The sequence below is a fragment of the Schistocerca gregaria genome, chromosome X (genome assembly GCF_023897955.1).
Source record: "Schistocerca gregaria isolate iqSchGreg1 chromosome X, iqSchGreg1.2, whole genome shotgun sequence".
Taxonomy (NCBI): Eukaryota; Metazoa; Arthropoda; class Insecta; order Orthoptera; family Acrididae; genus Schistocerca; species Schistocerca gregaria.
In genome coordinates this window covers 157,793,602-157,808,711 of record NC_064931.1, presented here as the reverse complement: position 1 = coordinate 157,808,711, position 15,110 = coordinate 157,793,602, and the positions used below count along the sequence as shown (strand labels likewise).

The window sequence follows — 15,110 nt, the reverse complement described above, 5'->3', positions numbered from 1 at the left end:
CGTCTGGTCAACGGTGGCCGAGCAACTAGCTCGTCACAATACGCCAGTCACTACTCTTGATAAACTGTGGTATCGTGTTGAATCTGCATTGGCAGCTGTACCTGTACACGCCATCCAAGCTCTGTTTGTCTCAATGCCCAGGCGTATCAAGGCCGTTATAACGGCCAGAGGTGGTTGTTCTGGGTACTGATTTCTCAGGATCTATGCACCCAAGTTGCGTGAAAATGTAAACACATGTCAGTTCTATTATGATATATTTGACCAATTAATACCCGTTTATCATCTGCATTTCTTCTTGGTGTAGCAATTTTAATGGCCAGTAGTGTACTTATAACAGTCTTTCTGTTATCACTAAAAGTAAAACACTTTGTACCTCGGTACCTTATCACGTTATTTGAAAGTAATTTTAACTGGGTTGTATTACCGACTGCAGCTCGTCAGAATTTGCCATAAACTCATTTTCTACTGAAACGGACTTTGCACTTTTTTTACCCCGGGTCTTCAAATTAGTTCAAATTTGCTTTAATACTTGACTGTACATTATTATAGATTCTCAAAGAGCTGTAAGAAGGCGTCTTTCAGCTTGTCTGACACTCCGCCATTTTTGGTGCATCTCCTGCAAAAAGGCCGCATAGCAACAGCCGTTGAAATTCCCAGCTTTGGTATTTAGCCATGTCTAGCCACGCTGCTCGTCTTTGTCTCTGGACTCGCACATACCAGTCGCCTAGCCACACTTGCTGCAGTGCTCGCTAGGCATGCGCCCACTAGCGTTGAACAATGCGACGGGGCGGTAAATAATAAAGAAGAAGTGCGGTTGCAGCGTTTTCACACGAATGTGCATATACAAATGGTTAAAAAAATGTTATTACAAATTTTGGCTCTCACGTGAGTCTCAGGGGATGATTTCCACACTTGGTGCATTAGTACACTTCCACACCCACGCATTTGTTACAGTTTTGAATTAATTATTTAAATGGCTCTGAGCACTATGGGACTTAACATCGTAGGTCATCAGTCCCCTAGAACTTAGAACTACTTAAACCTAAGGACATCACACACATCCATGCCCGAGGCAGGATTCGAACCTGCGACCGTAGCAGTCCCGCGGTTTCGGACTGCAGCGCCTAGAACCCCACGACCACCGCGGCAATTAATTATTCACGCAGACATAAGTACAGTTTATGCTAGGGAACAAGAATTAGGCGATTGTTATATTAAAATCAGTTTTTTACGACACAGTTCAATTTATTGGGGCTGTCTTTTTCTGTCACACAATGAAATTATCACTGGTAAGACGGTTTACAGTTTTACTTTAATAATAATTTGACTCCGAGCCCCCAATAGCAGTAATGTAGGCTGCTATAATCGAAAGTTATTCAACCAATTCGAACAGAACCACGAGTCCCACTGTCCTCTTTGTTCTAACAGTTTTGGCGCGAAATCACAGTTCGCCACATGTTCAAATGGTTCAAATGGCTCTGAGCACTATGGGACTTAACTTCTGAGGTCATCAGCCCCCTAGAACTTAGAACCACTTAAACCTAACTAACCTAAGGACATCACACATATCCATGCCCAAGGCAGGATTCGAGCTTGCAACCGTAGCAGTCGCGGGGTTCCAGACTGTAGCGCCTAGAACCGCTCGGCCACTCTGGCCGGCGCCACATGTTCACTTACGACGATTCATACCTCGTAAATCGCACTCACACAAATAATCGTAGCACTTCCAGTTCACCAAATATATGCTTGCACACTTGCACTATTAAACAATATTCTTTGTTGAAATAAATGGGCGCGAAAAAGAATTCTCAAACGACAACATGGGTCACCCTCAAGTGGGGCTTTGCTCGCCACCCACCCTCCAAAACGACTGACCAACGACTTTTTTTTTCATCTTTCATTCTTTCTCCTGATGGGTGAAGGCGGGCACATGTAGAACCTAATGTTCTTTGGTGCCTTAGCTTATCTTATGCACTCCTGTTGGGGTACAATTTATTAGTTCAGTTGGAATTTTTCCTGTGCGATCTTATATTTTCTTGGCTAGTGAGAGGATGTTAAGACCCTGGCATTCGGCCAAGTGCAGGAGGGAAACCTCTCGAAAACCGCCGCAAGGGTCATTGTGTTGATGTTATTTGTTGTGCTTCTGCCTTTGCTGATTAAATTTGGCGTTCGTCTTCTGTCAGCTGCTTTAGTATTTCCGTTGTGATGTTTTGAGTGGTTCCGTCTTCTATTGCCATGCACTCTTTGATTACTTTCGGTGGGAATGGATATTTATGGTGTGGGTAATTAAACTCTGTGGGCGTGTAGTTCAAGAGATCTGTTGTTAGGGTTTTGTTCGTTGTCCTGTTGTTGCCGATTCTCGCTGTCAGTGTGATCCATCTGGGTTTTATGGGAATGACTTTGGTGGTTCGATACACAGTTTCGTTTCTTGTTCGTCTGTTAAGCCGTCCTGCTATTCTTAGGATTTTTCTCTCTAGTGCCATTAGCCTCTGGGTGTTATTTTTGCTAGCTAACCAGACTGGGGCGACGTATTCTAGTACTGGTCTTACAAATCCTTTGTAGGTGTGAAGCAGAGTCTCATTACTTGCCCCGTTTGCCCTGCCTCTTATTAGTTTAATTAGGTTACATCTGCTGTTTGCTTTATTTATGGTTTTTTGTATGTGGGGTGTCCATGTCATGGTTTTGTCTATGATTATTCCTAGGTAGGTGGCTGTAGTTTCTGGTGTTATCGCTTCTCCCCATAGTCGTATATTCGTTTGCGGTAGTGCCCGATTTGTCGTTTGTGAGAAGTTCTTATGGGTGCAGATGATCAGCTGGGTTTTCTGCACATTTGGTTTAATTCTCCATTTTTCGCAGCCACAGCTCCAGTTTTATTGATGTATGTGTTTGTCTTCCTGTTAATTTCGTTAATATCGTGCGCGTGACACCAATAGGCCGTGTCGTCGGCGTATAGGCTAGCCCTTCGTTCCAGCCTGTGGGGTGGGGATGTCGGATGTATATAGACTATAGAGGGGCGAAAGAAACCGCTCTCTGCCTGTGGGTGGAAAGGTTCTGAGCGGCTGCCGTTGACATAGACTCTGGATGGTCTGTTATCGAGTATGTTTTGACAGAAGTGTGGTCAGTTGGGTCGGTATTCCTAGCTCATGTAGTTTGTAGTATAGTCCTTTGTGCCACACACTGTCAAACGCCCCTTCTATATCAAGGAAGAGGCCTGCAGCTTGGTTGGTCAAGTTTACTCCTTCTTTTAGTCCGCTGCAGACCCTTAGTATGGGGTCGATCGTGGCATGGTGTTTGCGGAAGTCAGACTGTGTTTGAGGTATTAGCTGCTTCGTTTCGGCGAATGTTAATATTCTTTTATTTATAACCGATTGGAAAGTCTTTCCGATTACGGAAAGTAGTGTGATTGGTCGGAAGGAGTTTTGATTGTTTGGGCTTTCCCCGGCTTTAGGATCATTATAATTTTTTCCTCTTTCCATTTGTTTGGCACGGTTTGTAGTCTGAGAGCGCCGTTGTAGAGGCTGCTGAGGCAGTCGATTAGTTGTTTTCTTGGGGCTAGTCGCAGTTGCCGTCCTGTTATGCTGTCCTGGTGCATTGTTGGGACCTTTTTGTAATGATTCTTCTATCTCTTCTGGCGTGATGACATTCGTGAGTTTGGCCTCTTCTTCTGTTGGGACGTTTGGTGCCATGAGTGTTGCGGCTGTTTTTTTGTTTTTTTTACGTTTTCCTCGTGGCCTGCGTTGAAGTATGCGTTTGTTGGGTGCTGGTATGTCTCTTCCAGGACTGATTTGAAAATATCTGCCTTTTCCTTGTGATTTGTGGTGATGGTGTCTTTGTAAAGTAGAGGGGGCTCGGCCGTCTGTGTAAGGCCGCCAATCCGTTTTTAAAGTTTGCCAGAACTTGGTGCCTTGTGTGTGATTGAAGTGACTGCAGGCTTGTGTCCACCTTTCCGATCTGTATTCTTGGAGCTGGCGTTTGATTAGGGCGTTCAGTTGATTCCAATCTTGTTTGTAATGGGTACAGCCTGTTCTCTTGAATAGTTAGTACATCTGCGTCTTGACTTTAATGGTGGGAGTCTTTCGGTGTGTGGCTTGATGATCTTCGTTGGGGCGTTATCTTTGACTGCTTTGCTTATGGAGTGAGTTATGGTGTCGTTGTGTGCGTTTAATTGTTCGATGTTCGTGATGTCTTCTGGTGTCGGAATGATGTTTTTTCAGCTGATTTTCATATTCTTTTATTTTTAGTTTGCTGATGTAAATTATTATCTGTCGCTGGTTTTTTGTGCTAGTGGGACAGAGAGAAGCGCTGTCTGAAATATAAGGGGAAGGAGGTCGCTCCCCACGCTGTCTCCAACCCAGGCGAGATTTATTTGACCGATTAATGAGTCGCTGCACAAGACATGATCAGGTGATGAGGAGCCCCTGTGGTTGATGAAGGTTGGTGCTACGTTGGCGAGTCTTGTTAGTTTTATGTCCTCGTCCTCTAGGTATGATTGGAGTTCGTGTCCGTTTCGGTTCGTAGTCGTGTCGCCGAAGGATTCCGCTCTTGCGTTGAGGTCGCCCATGATGAGGCATTGTCCTAGGTTGCACAGATACTTAAAGAAGTCTGTCGGGATCGGTTCTCTTGGTGGGGTGTAGATTGTGACTACGTAGAAGTGGAGCTTTGCGGTTTTGATTTTGAGAACAATGCCTTGTATGTTCTCGTAGTCGTCTGGAATGTCGATTTTAATAGCCGGGATGTTCTTATTATGGAAAACTGCAACCCCTCGTGTTGGTCTGGTTACGTTTGGGACATCTTTCCTGTAGCAGATGTAGTCTTTTATTTTTAGTGGAACGCTGCTGGCTTTCGTTTCTAGGACGCCAAAAATGTCTATTTGTTCTTTTTGTACAAGGTGTTCTAGTAGGGGTTGTCTGGGGCGGAATCCGTTTGGCATTCACAAAACCGATCGTGGCTGACTTGGCCGTTTCACCCGCCATCTTGAGGTCGTGATGCTTCTTAGGAGTCGGTCGGTTTTGTTTTGTTGTTGGGTTTGTCCGTTTTGGCGTGGTTTTCATCTTGCAGTTGTTCCTGCGGCTTACAGAAAGCTGGGGAGAGGGTCGGTGGTTTGTCCTGGGCAGCGGATGGTGGCTGTTTGTTGATTGCTTGTAGGTGGAAGTGTACGTTGTTGTTTATGGGCACAGCGTTAATTTTGAGGGAGAAGAATTTCTTTGACACTTCATTGATGGTGTCTGTAATTTTCGTCTTCCTTTCCGGTAAGATATTGATGAGTGCCGTTGTCATTACTCGTAGGAAATCCTCAACCTTCACGAATTTTTCGTCTGCCGGTTTATCTGGGCTCGCGGTTGCTGGAGGATCTACGCACTTGACTGGTGTCGTTTCCTCCGGGGATTTTGCTTCGGATGGTCTTTTAGGGCATCTGATGTCCATTGCGTGGTGTTCTCCATCGCAGTTAGCCCATTTACGCAAGGTGTTCTCGTCTGTGCAGGCGTGTGTTTGCGTGTGGTCCGGCGCATCTTCCGCATTTGGGGCCCTGATTGCATTGGTCCCTCATGTGGTCGAAGCTGTGACATTTCGTGCATTGGATGGGCTGTGGTGGCGGCATGTGTGGTGGCTCTACTTGGTATGACCGTAGGTAGAGCTTGAAATGTTCTGAAAGCAGTCTGTCTACTGTGGCTTGGTCTCTAGTTATGACGCGAATCATGGGGGCCTCCCTTTGCGTCTTTCGTGATCGTACCGTGACTGCCATGAGGAATGTGTAATTCTGGTTGCGAAGTTCCTGCTAGACTTCTTGGGAGGTGATATCAGAGTCTATGTCTTTGATTACTACGCACTTCGTGGGTCCCAGCCGCTTTCCGGGGTTGACGCGTACATCTTTGTCGTCAGTCCGTCCTTCCGGTTGATGTTGTGTGAGGAACTTCTGTATCCTTGTTCGGATGTCCTCATGTGTGCTCCTGAGTACCGCCGACTTGTCTCTCCGAAGTGTTGCGTCGATTAAGTATGGTTCGACGGTGAAGATTTTTAGAGCGGAATGGAGAGACTTTTGTGTCTCTTTGGAATCTCCATTCCGGATTACTACTGTTTGTACGCTTCTCTTGGTTTCGCTACTCTCGTTTTTGACCGGTGAGCGAATCGGGGTTGATGATTTTCCTGCTGGTGTATTAGTCGCCATCTGGGATTCCAGGATGTAATTGTTCCCGCCGGGTGATCTCGATAGCTCGAGTGTGGCCATGGGTGTTTCGGATGACTGATCGTCGGTTGGTGGCGAGTTTGTTTTTGAGTTCTCGGCTCTGGTATTGGCGGCGCGCGATGTGTGTGTCGCGGCTGTGTCGGGTCTTGTGACGTCACCGCTACGACTGAGGTGAGCGGGAACAAAGGCAGATGCGATCGCGTGGTTTGGCCACGCGCGGCTGTGGGTGTGATGTGATGTGATGTGCTGTTTTCCTGTCCGCGGATGCTCTGGCTAGCCCTAATTCTGGCTCTTTGCCTCTGTGAACGCGGGCTTGACTGACATGAACGGGGCCCTGGCTCACAAATTCCCTGACTAACAGCCCTATATTCAAGCTGCCTGGAATATCTCGCCTATCTTCTGCTGTGCGCCCTACTCATACACAGACATGACAATTTTGCTTGTCAGATAAACAAGCAGAACTTGTTGATAGAGAATGCAACGAACTGCTGTAAGCAGACAGTAGGAGACTGTAGCCAAGATGGCCGCTCGCTCGTATAGGCTCGGACGTCAACCCCCCCCCCCCCCCCCCCCCCCTAGTTATTAAGCACCAATCTCACCAGTTAAGGTTACACATTTTGATACATATATCCCTCGACAGAAATAAGTACACCATCGGAACCGCGCTAAAAAGTACATCTCATTTACTACTTTACATTAATTTCTACGATTATTCTATCGCTCGTAAATCAAGTTTTAGTTTTTGCAAAGTATCGCCACTTAGCGCAAATTTGTTTGTTTACATCTGTGCTGCAAAGTTTTAACATAGGACTGCACATAGCACCGTTTTTAGACGTAATCTATAGCCATCTTCACATTGCGCTGCTCAAAATCTTCATATCTATAATTATTAATTAATTATGGGCGATAAGTGTTAATAATAACTTGCAAACAATGAAAATTATTGCAAGTTAAGTGCATAGTATAACTTAACTAGTTTAAAATATGTGTGATGCCACCCAAAACATTATATAGTGCCGTTCTTTACGTCATGAATTTTCTATTGAAGTTTATAAACAATTTCCCCTCAAATTTTGTTTTTTGCTCTTTACGGGCTTAATTACTTCTGAATCTTAACATATGACTACGGCACTCGATGCGCTATGACGAAACGTTTTTAATGAGTGCTCCCTCATCCCTGTGAGTTGTTATTTACTATTTTTATTAGTCTTTCAGTATTCGTGATATTTACCGATTTTGAGGTTACTACAACTTCTGCGTCTCGTGACTTGAAATGAAGATAGATCTTTCAGAAGGTGCATATTGCTGACCACAATCCACTGCCGCATCGCGCTTCACCGTAAGTTACATAGTTTTCACGTAATGGGCGAAAAACCAAACAATGCCCCAAGCTGCAGGCCACGTGGTCGCTCTGCTTCGGAGACCGACCGTTGCAAATCTCGCGCGGACCCGCCACGCGCTTCTGCGAATCGCGCACCGTGTAGTGCGCTCGCTCTGCACAAAGCAATCCTTGCATACTGGAAACATTCATCTAGTGACGGGGTTTTGTACCGTCACAACAACACAACAAATTCATCTTGTCTCCTACCAATACTGAGTGGCCAAACAGCTCGCTTACATAAGCATAGTGTTACACTACGCTTGTCCGCTCTCTTCTGGAGTAATGCTGTGCGGTGTGGCATCCGCATTAGGTAGGTCTGACATAGGACATCGAAAAAGCTCGAAGGAGGGAACTAGTTTTTTTGTGAACGCTAAATAGGGGGAGAGTATCAAGGACATGATACGCGAGTTGGGGTGGCAATCATTAAAACAAAGGCGTTTTTCACTGCAGCACGACCTTCTCATGAAATTTCTATCACAAACTTTCTCCTCAGAGTGCGAAAATACCGGGTGATCAAAAAGTCAGTATAAATTTGAAAACCACGGAATAATGTAGATAGAAAGGTAAAAATTGACACACATGCTTGGAATGGCATGGGGTTTTAATAGAACCAAAAAAAAAAGCCACCCCATATTGCTAGACGCGCGAAAGATCTCAAGAGCGCGTCGTTTAGTGATGATCGTGTGCTCAGCCGCCATTTTCGTCATGCTTGGCCTCCCAGATCCCTAGACCTCAGTCCGTGTGATTATTGGCTTTGGGGTTACCTAAAGTCGCAAGTGTGTCGTGATCGACCGACATCTCTAGGGATGCTGAAAGACAACATCCGATGCCAATGCCTCACCATAACTCCAGGCATGCTTTACAGCGCTGCTCACAACATTATTCCTCGACTACAGCTATTGTTGAGGAATGACGGTCTACATATTGAGCATTTCATGTAAAGAACATCATCTTTTCTTTGTCTTACTTTGTTATGCTAATTATTGCTATTCTGATCAGATGAAGCGCCATCTGTCGGACATTTTTTTAACGTTTGTATATTTTTGGTTCTAATAAAACCCCATGTCATTCCAAGTATGTGTGTCAATTTATACCTCTCTATCTACGTTATACCGTGATTTATTCAGTTTTTAAATTTATAATGACTTTTTGATCACCCGGTATTTTGTTGGCGCCCAGCTACATACGGATATATGATAATCATAATAAAATAAGATAAATGAAAGCTCGCACAGAAAGATTTAAGTGTTCGTTTTTCCCGTGCGCCGTTCGAGAGTGGAATGATAGAGAAATAGCTTGAAGGTTGGTCGGCAAACCGTCTACCAGGTACTTCATTGTGAATTGTAGAGTAATCACGCAGATGTTGATGTAGAGAGTAGTCATAGGCCAACGCAAAAAAAGTCATTAGGCACTTAATCAGACATGATATTCTTCTACAAAACATTTTCGAAGGCAAGATCGTAGAGAACAACACGAGGGACTACCAGGAACATCTTATGCAAAAAATATGATCCATGAGGTATAATGTTCTTCGTCCATGGAGATGAAGAAGCCTACTGCCGGGAGGAAGCTGTGGCTGCACAGACGAAGCTGGCCTTTTGAAAAATGACAAAAATATGTTCTTGAGACCAAGAATATATATGCGGAAGTGAAATGTGTCCTTTCATTAATACAGCTCTGAAATTTTTTGCCACACCATCAGCAACCAGTTGATGGCTCATGACTTTTCTTCAAGCAACTGTGGTAGACGCAAAAGTCACTAGTTTTACTGTATTAGACATCCACTTGGACATCAAAATTTCTATTAGTGTAGTTATTATTATAGTATTCGCGATTAATATCATGAAGTGCCGTCCAATGTGGGAACAGACGCCTTTCGTATCCGACCACTTTGGTAACAGTGGCTACTTATTTTTGCAGACGCCATCAACATGTAGAAAGACTCTGACCCCATAGCCACTTTTTTGCAGATCAGACACGATGTGGATTTTTTTTCTACTTGGTGGGTTGCCTCTTCCGCTAGATCCACAGTACTTAGGCTTTTACTACCGTTAAGCTACCACTGTCAGCAGAAAATGACTCACTCGCCTTCTTTGCCGTTGAGATTAATATCTTCAACCTCCTCAGAAGCCATTGATCCTCTTCATCTCATCTCCCACGTTTCTGACTGTCTTCCTGTCCCCTCTTACCAAACGACGAATTATTAAAACCAGATTGTCCCGCATTGATCATCTGGGTCATTAAATACTGAGCCCCCCCCCCCCTCCAACGTGAAAGCTTAGTTGTTACATTCATTGATTTCAGAAAAAGTCTACAATTTTGTAGACAGACAGATAGTACTCCTAACACTGGAAGATGCAGATATCGACAAATCCACAAGATAATTATTCGAACTGACAGTCACAGACACAACTTCAAAAGTTAAATTGCTAGGAGAAGTTCCTGAATCCTTTAGAATTAACAAGATGTTAGGCTGGGCTATGGACACTCACCAATTCTCTTCAATCTGGTCTTTGACAAGGCCAAGAGAGAATGGGATACAGAACAACAAGAGAAAAACATCGAAGGAATCCATCTAGGACAAGAAGATGAATATTTGAAGTTAAATGTCTCGCTTTAGCTGAAGACATTGCAGACAAAAGAGATAAATAGATAACGAAAGAAACACTTCACTAAATTGCAGTTAAAACCGGACTACAAGTATGATATGAGAAAAGGGAATACATTGAAAGTAACACAACAGAGAAAAATATATTCTAACACAACACAGAAACATCAAAAGGGTTGGTAAGTTTAAATATTTGAGAGAATGGATACAGCCAAATCGGTTAGATAACTCCACAAGTAAAGGAAGATCGAGGACGATTGAATTAGCACACAGACTCAGCCAAATTCGATATAATAAAGATCAATATAATTACAAGCAAAAAGTAAACACTGTCAATAGTAATTCAACCGGAAGGACCTTCCAGAGCTGAATGCCTGACTGAATAAAAGGCGTGAACAAGAAGAACTGGAAAAGAAAGAAAATAAAGTACTCAGAAATATTTTAGGACCACGAAACAACAAAGATAACAACTAGACGAAGAGGAAAAATGAAGATCTATACAGAAAAATAGGAACAATCGCAGACACAATAAGAAAGAGGATAATAATGTTGATAGTCATATTTAAAAAATTAATGACAAGAGGCTAATGAAGAAAACTTTTATTTCATTAGCAAATTGAAAAACACCCCAGGATGGCTGAAAGAGACAAGAAATGACTTAAGAAAACTTAACGTCACAGAAGACACCCTACAGGGCAAGGAACGTTCCAGGCTACTGATTAATACTGCAAAGTTTCCTGTCCAGCAACAACATTCACAACCTAGGAAGGTAATGTCAAATGAACAGAGGCAGGCCTTCAGCCAACACGTGATGAAGTTCTGAGAATATAAGAAGAAGAAGATTGTACTTGTGGCTTAGGTTCTAAGCGGTCTATAATTAGCCAAATTCTGTAATAAAAAATAATTAAATAAAGCCTAGGTATTTGTGGCATGTTAAATACTGAAATAACTGTGGGGGAGAGAGGGGAAGGTAGGTTGTGTCTATGTTACTCTCTTCCGTCTTCTTAGAAGGCGTCAACGATAAAACGTATTTTGAAAACCACTCTAAATTAGTAAATTCAGGAACAATCCGGCTCGAATTTGCCCCAGTGAACTTTTGGGAACTTTAATCACTTGTCGATATTAAAACTCAGTATACCTTTCTATATCAGAACCGGGTCCTTCACTCGAAATGCTGTCAGAAGATGCATCCTAAGCATATAGTACTTCATAAGAACAATAACTTCATAGTTTCTCAACCAGGTTACCATCTACCAAACTGGATCATACAGCTACGTTGGACTTCTCACATAGGCCTCCGGAGAGCTAGAGTCGGAAGACGGTGGCTTACCTCATCACCACCTACAAAGACATAAGGCTGAGCATCTGCGTTAGGGCCACAATTATGTGGCTTATTTGAAGCAGTAATCTGACGAGGAGAACACGGAAAGTGCCATCACCTGATTCCCCAGAAACTTTGCTCAGTGGAATTGAACACTTGTTTCGGTTTATCCGCAGATACTCCACCACTTCTGAGAAAAAGACGGTCAAAGTTTTCGAGCTAGCTTATGTTCCTTTCATCGCATACAAATTTAACCTAACCGGTGAAACAACGGGTAGGGTTGTGGCTCAACACTCCGCGCCCCATGTAGGAATCCAATTAATATCTTTCTTTTTGTTTTCCATTCATCCACCCATGTCCGTAGACGATTACGTTTTTCAATGTATACTTAAGCAACGTCGTCCGTATTCGGTTACTAATTGTCTGTCCGGCGAATGAATTAGAAAAAAGTAAATAAATTATTTGAAAGTGTTTTCGGTGAAATTCCTGTAGTGATCCATAATCAAATGCAGGAGCTAGTTTTCGGATAATAATCCTTTATGCGTGGTTTGCAACGAAATTATTGCCAAAACGTGACATCTTCAGCACTGTTAACGACGTTTCTTTTCCAAGTGAAATTCAAATAAAGTAATGTCACTTTGGCGAAACCTACCTCTGCGCGATGTTTGTAGTGTTCGGAATTTCTAGATTTCCAATGCTTTTACGATCGGTATCAGCCAAGGGAATGCACCAGTATTCCTGAAGAATAAACGTAACAATGAATGGTGAAATATGAGAATTTAAAAGATTTTAACCCCTGAAAGTACAATACACACATATGTCTACTATGTAATAAATGTATTGCACTATGAAAGCAGTTGCAATATTACAATTAATGTAACGCCCTTGTATCCCCTAATTTGAAACGAAGCATTCGTGTAGTAATCTTGTACAGACATGGGTAGATAAACGAAAAAAACTAATAAAATAAAATAAAAACAATAATCGGGTTTTAAACACGGGCCGCAAAAGTGCCACCGGTCCGGGTGCAAGAAGTTGTATAAATTACGGCGGAAATTTTGACCGTCGTTTTCTCGGAAACGGTCAAGTATCTACGGATAAGACGAGACACGTGTTCCCTTATTTTGACCCCTCTTCCACTGAGCGAAGTTTCTGTGAAATTGGTTATGGCACTTGCCGTGTATTCCTCGTGAGTGGCCCATGTTTATGCTTATTTCCTTCGTTATGATTGTGATATAGGCATCCATATTTTATTATTGTTTTGAAATTCTTCACATGTGCCTTACGTCAAATTATAAAGGAAATTATGATAATGATCCCTTACGGTAATGGCTTTGTTTTCACTCACATGTGATGAGAATTTAGGACGAAAATAGATATAGGCTGTTCGGAGGAGAGATTGGATCTTCGGTAAACAGTACGCGGTAAGTATCAGTGTATTTGACTGTAATAATACATACTAGTTTTATTTAAAAACATCATGCTACACAACTGAAAACTGCAACCAATTTATTACAATAGAGTTAAATGGAACCTGAAGCTGTAGAATACACTTCAGCAAGTTTTCCTATCCTTGGTTTGCATGAAGCCCTTAACAAGAAAATGTTTTGGATCGTGATGTATAGCATACTTAAAACGTCTCCCATCCCTCACCCCCACCCCATCTCTCTCTCTCTCTCTCTCTCTCTCTCTCTCTCTCTCTATCTGTGTGTGTGTGTGTGTGTGTGTGTGTGTGTGTGAGAGAGAGAGAGAGAGAGAGAGAGAGAGAGAGAGAGAGAGAGAGAGCGAGAGCGAGAGAAAGAAATTATGTTAGTTATATTCCAACACAGTTTTGCGATCAAAGGAGGAAAATCGTTTCGTTTCAGGCAGAGTATGTATAATGGGTTCGGTGCCTTTTTTTGTGTTTCATGTCCGTTTATTTAAGCGCAAATTGGACAATAAATGGTTTAGGTGGCAGTAGTCATTATTCTGTGCTGGACGAAGGACATATTTAGAAAATCTTCATCTAAAGTGACCTGTTGCCAATTGAATATAAACTGAAATCCTTATGAGGTGAGAATTACTCATGTTAATTCGTATTTGCAGCAATCGTATTGAAACAGAAAACAATGAACATAATTTTAAATATACGATTCCTAAAATAGGTTAACGCTGTGATGAAAGCATTTAGCCTTTATACACTACAGCGACACAGTAAACAATACACACTAAGACTAAGCTGTGAAACTGTTTCCGTCCATATCCTCATTTCGTTAAATAGGACGTGATCATAGGATGCGCTGTTGGGCGTTTCATTTTTTTTTTTTTTTTTTTTCTGAGTGGTGTTTCGTTTCACTGCCGACCTTGGTGGGCGTACAGTTACCAGAAACTAGATACAGAGTTAGACTGTTTAAAAACATTTCAGCGACATTGCTTCCGTGAGCGACGTGTTCTTACAAGGAAACGTAGGTACATGTACTGTTCACAGGGTGCGAGACTACTTGTGCTCCCTCTAACCCAACACGCAAAATGTCGAGAACAATATGCGTGCCTACGGCAACGCTTGTCCACAAACCCGTGTTTCATTACGGGCAAACGACTTCATAACAATAGTTTCTTAGATGTGAAGAGGTCAGACAGTATTAATAGAAACATAAATGAGAAGATCATTTCCAGTTTCATGGAATGAAGAAAATAATGTGAAACGAATCCACGGAAGTAGCAATACCACGCTTATATTTATCGCTTTGAGAGTATTTAAAGAAAAACAGCACTGTCAACTCAAATGGCTATAAATTATTGCAGACGTTCTGTGAGTTAAAAGCACTATGCCAGAGTAATGACTAACGGATAAAACAATTTAGGCGGATAGCTGTCGTTTTCACAAGGGTTTGGCCACACCAAAAAATTGCAGCTTTGCGTACTTCGCCAGTTACCGCTGGGCGCTCTCCATGTAGTTCTCTCAGCGAGTGCTAGATGGCAGGTCGTGAACGTATTGCCACGCCACCTATTTATCCTGCGGGCAGTTACGGGGCACCCGTACAAATAGAATAATGGACACGAGAAAGTGAACAGCCGTAAGTCGCAAGTTTTCTATTAATAATACTGTTCCTTATGCCATAATACAACAAACTGCTGTATAGCATTATAAGGCCTGTATATACCACTTTATTACAACGGTCCCTGTAGCGCAGTGGATAGCGCGTTGGACTTCTAATCCAAAGGTCGTGGGTTCGATCCCCACCAGGGATGTCTACATTTTATAATTACATTGTAGTGTTACAACGACATTTAAATGTGGTTAATTCATATACTACTTAAATACGCCCTGTGTTTAGGAAGTAAAATAAATTTTTGTTTTCTTTTGACACTATTTCTTTAGATGTTTCATTATGTGGTCAAGTCATTCAGTATGTATTATAGAACGGTGATTTGTATTTAGCGTGTTTTACAATCTGTAGGAAGTTATCTTCTTAACTTTTACGTAGCTTTCCGTGTAAGATCGTTGCATATCCTGTAACCGCACATTGTGAAATAACGCTGTATAAAAAAAAAATTCAATTTTCTGTTACAGTGGGAAAAATAGTGAAAAGTATTAACAGAATATATTCTCGGACATACTGAAATAACACAATGT

The 15,110-nt window shown here is 42.4% G+C and overlaps 1 non-coding gene across 1 annotated transcript; it reads left to right on the top strand.

Moving 5' to 3' along the window:
- The first annotated feature begins 14,652 nt into the window (after window positions 1-14,652).
- Trnar-ucu (transfer RNA arginine (anticodon UCU)) lies at window positions 14,653-14,725 on the top strand. The gene has a single exon. It is a non-coding gene; the product is annotated as a tRNA-Arg (tRNA).
- The last annotated feature ends 385 nt before the right edge of the window (window positions 14,726-15,110 follow it).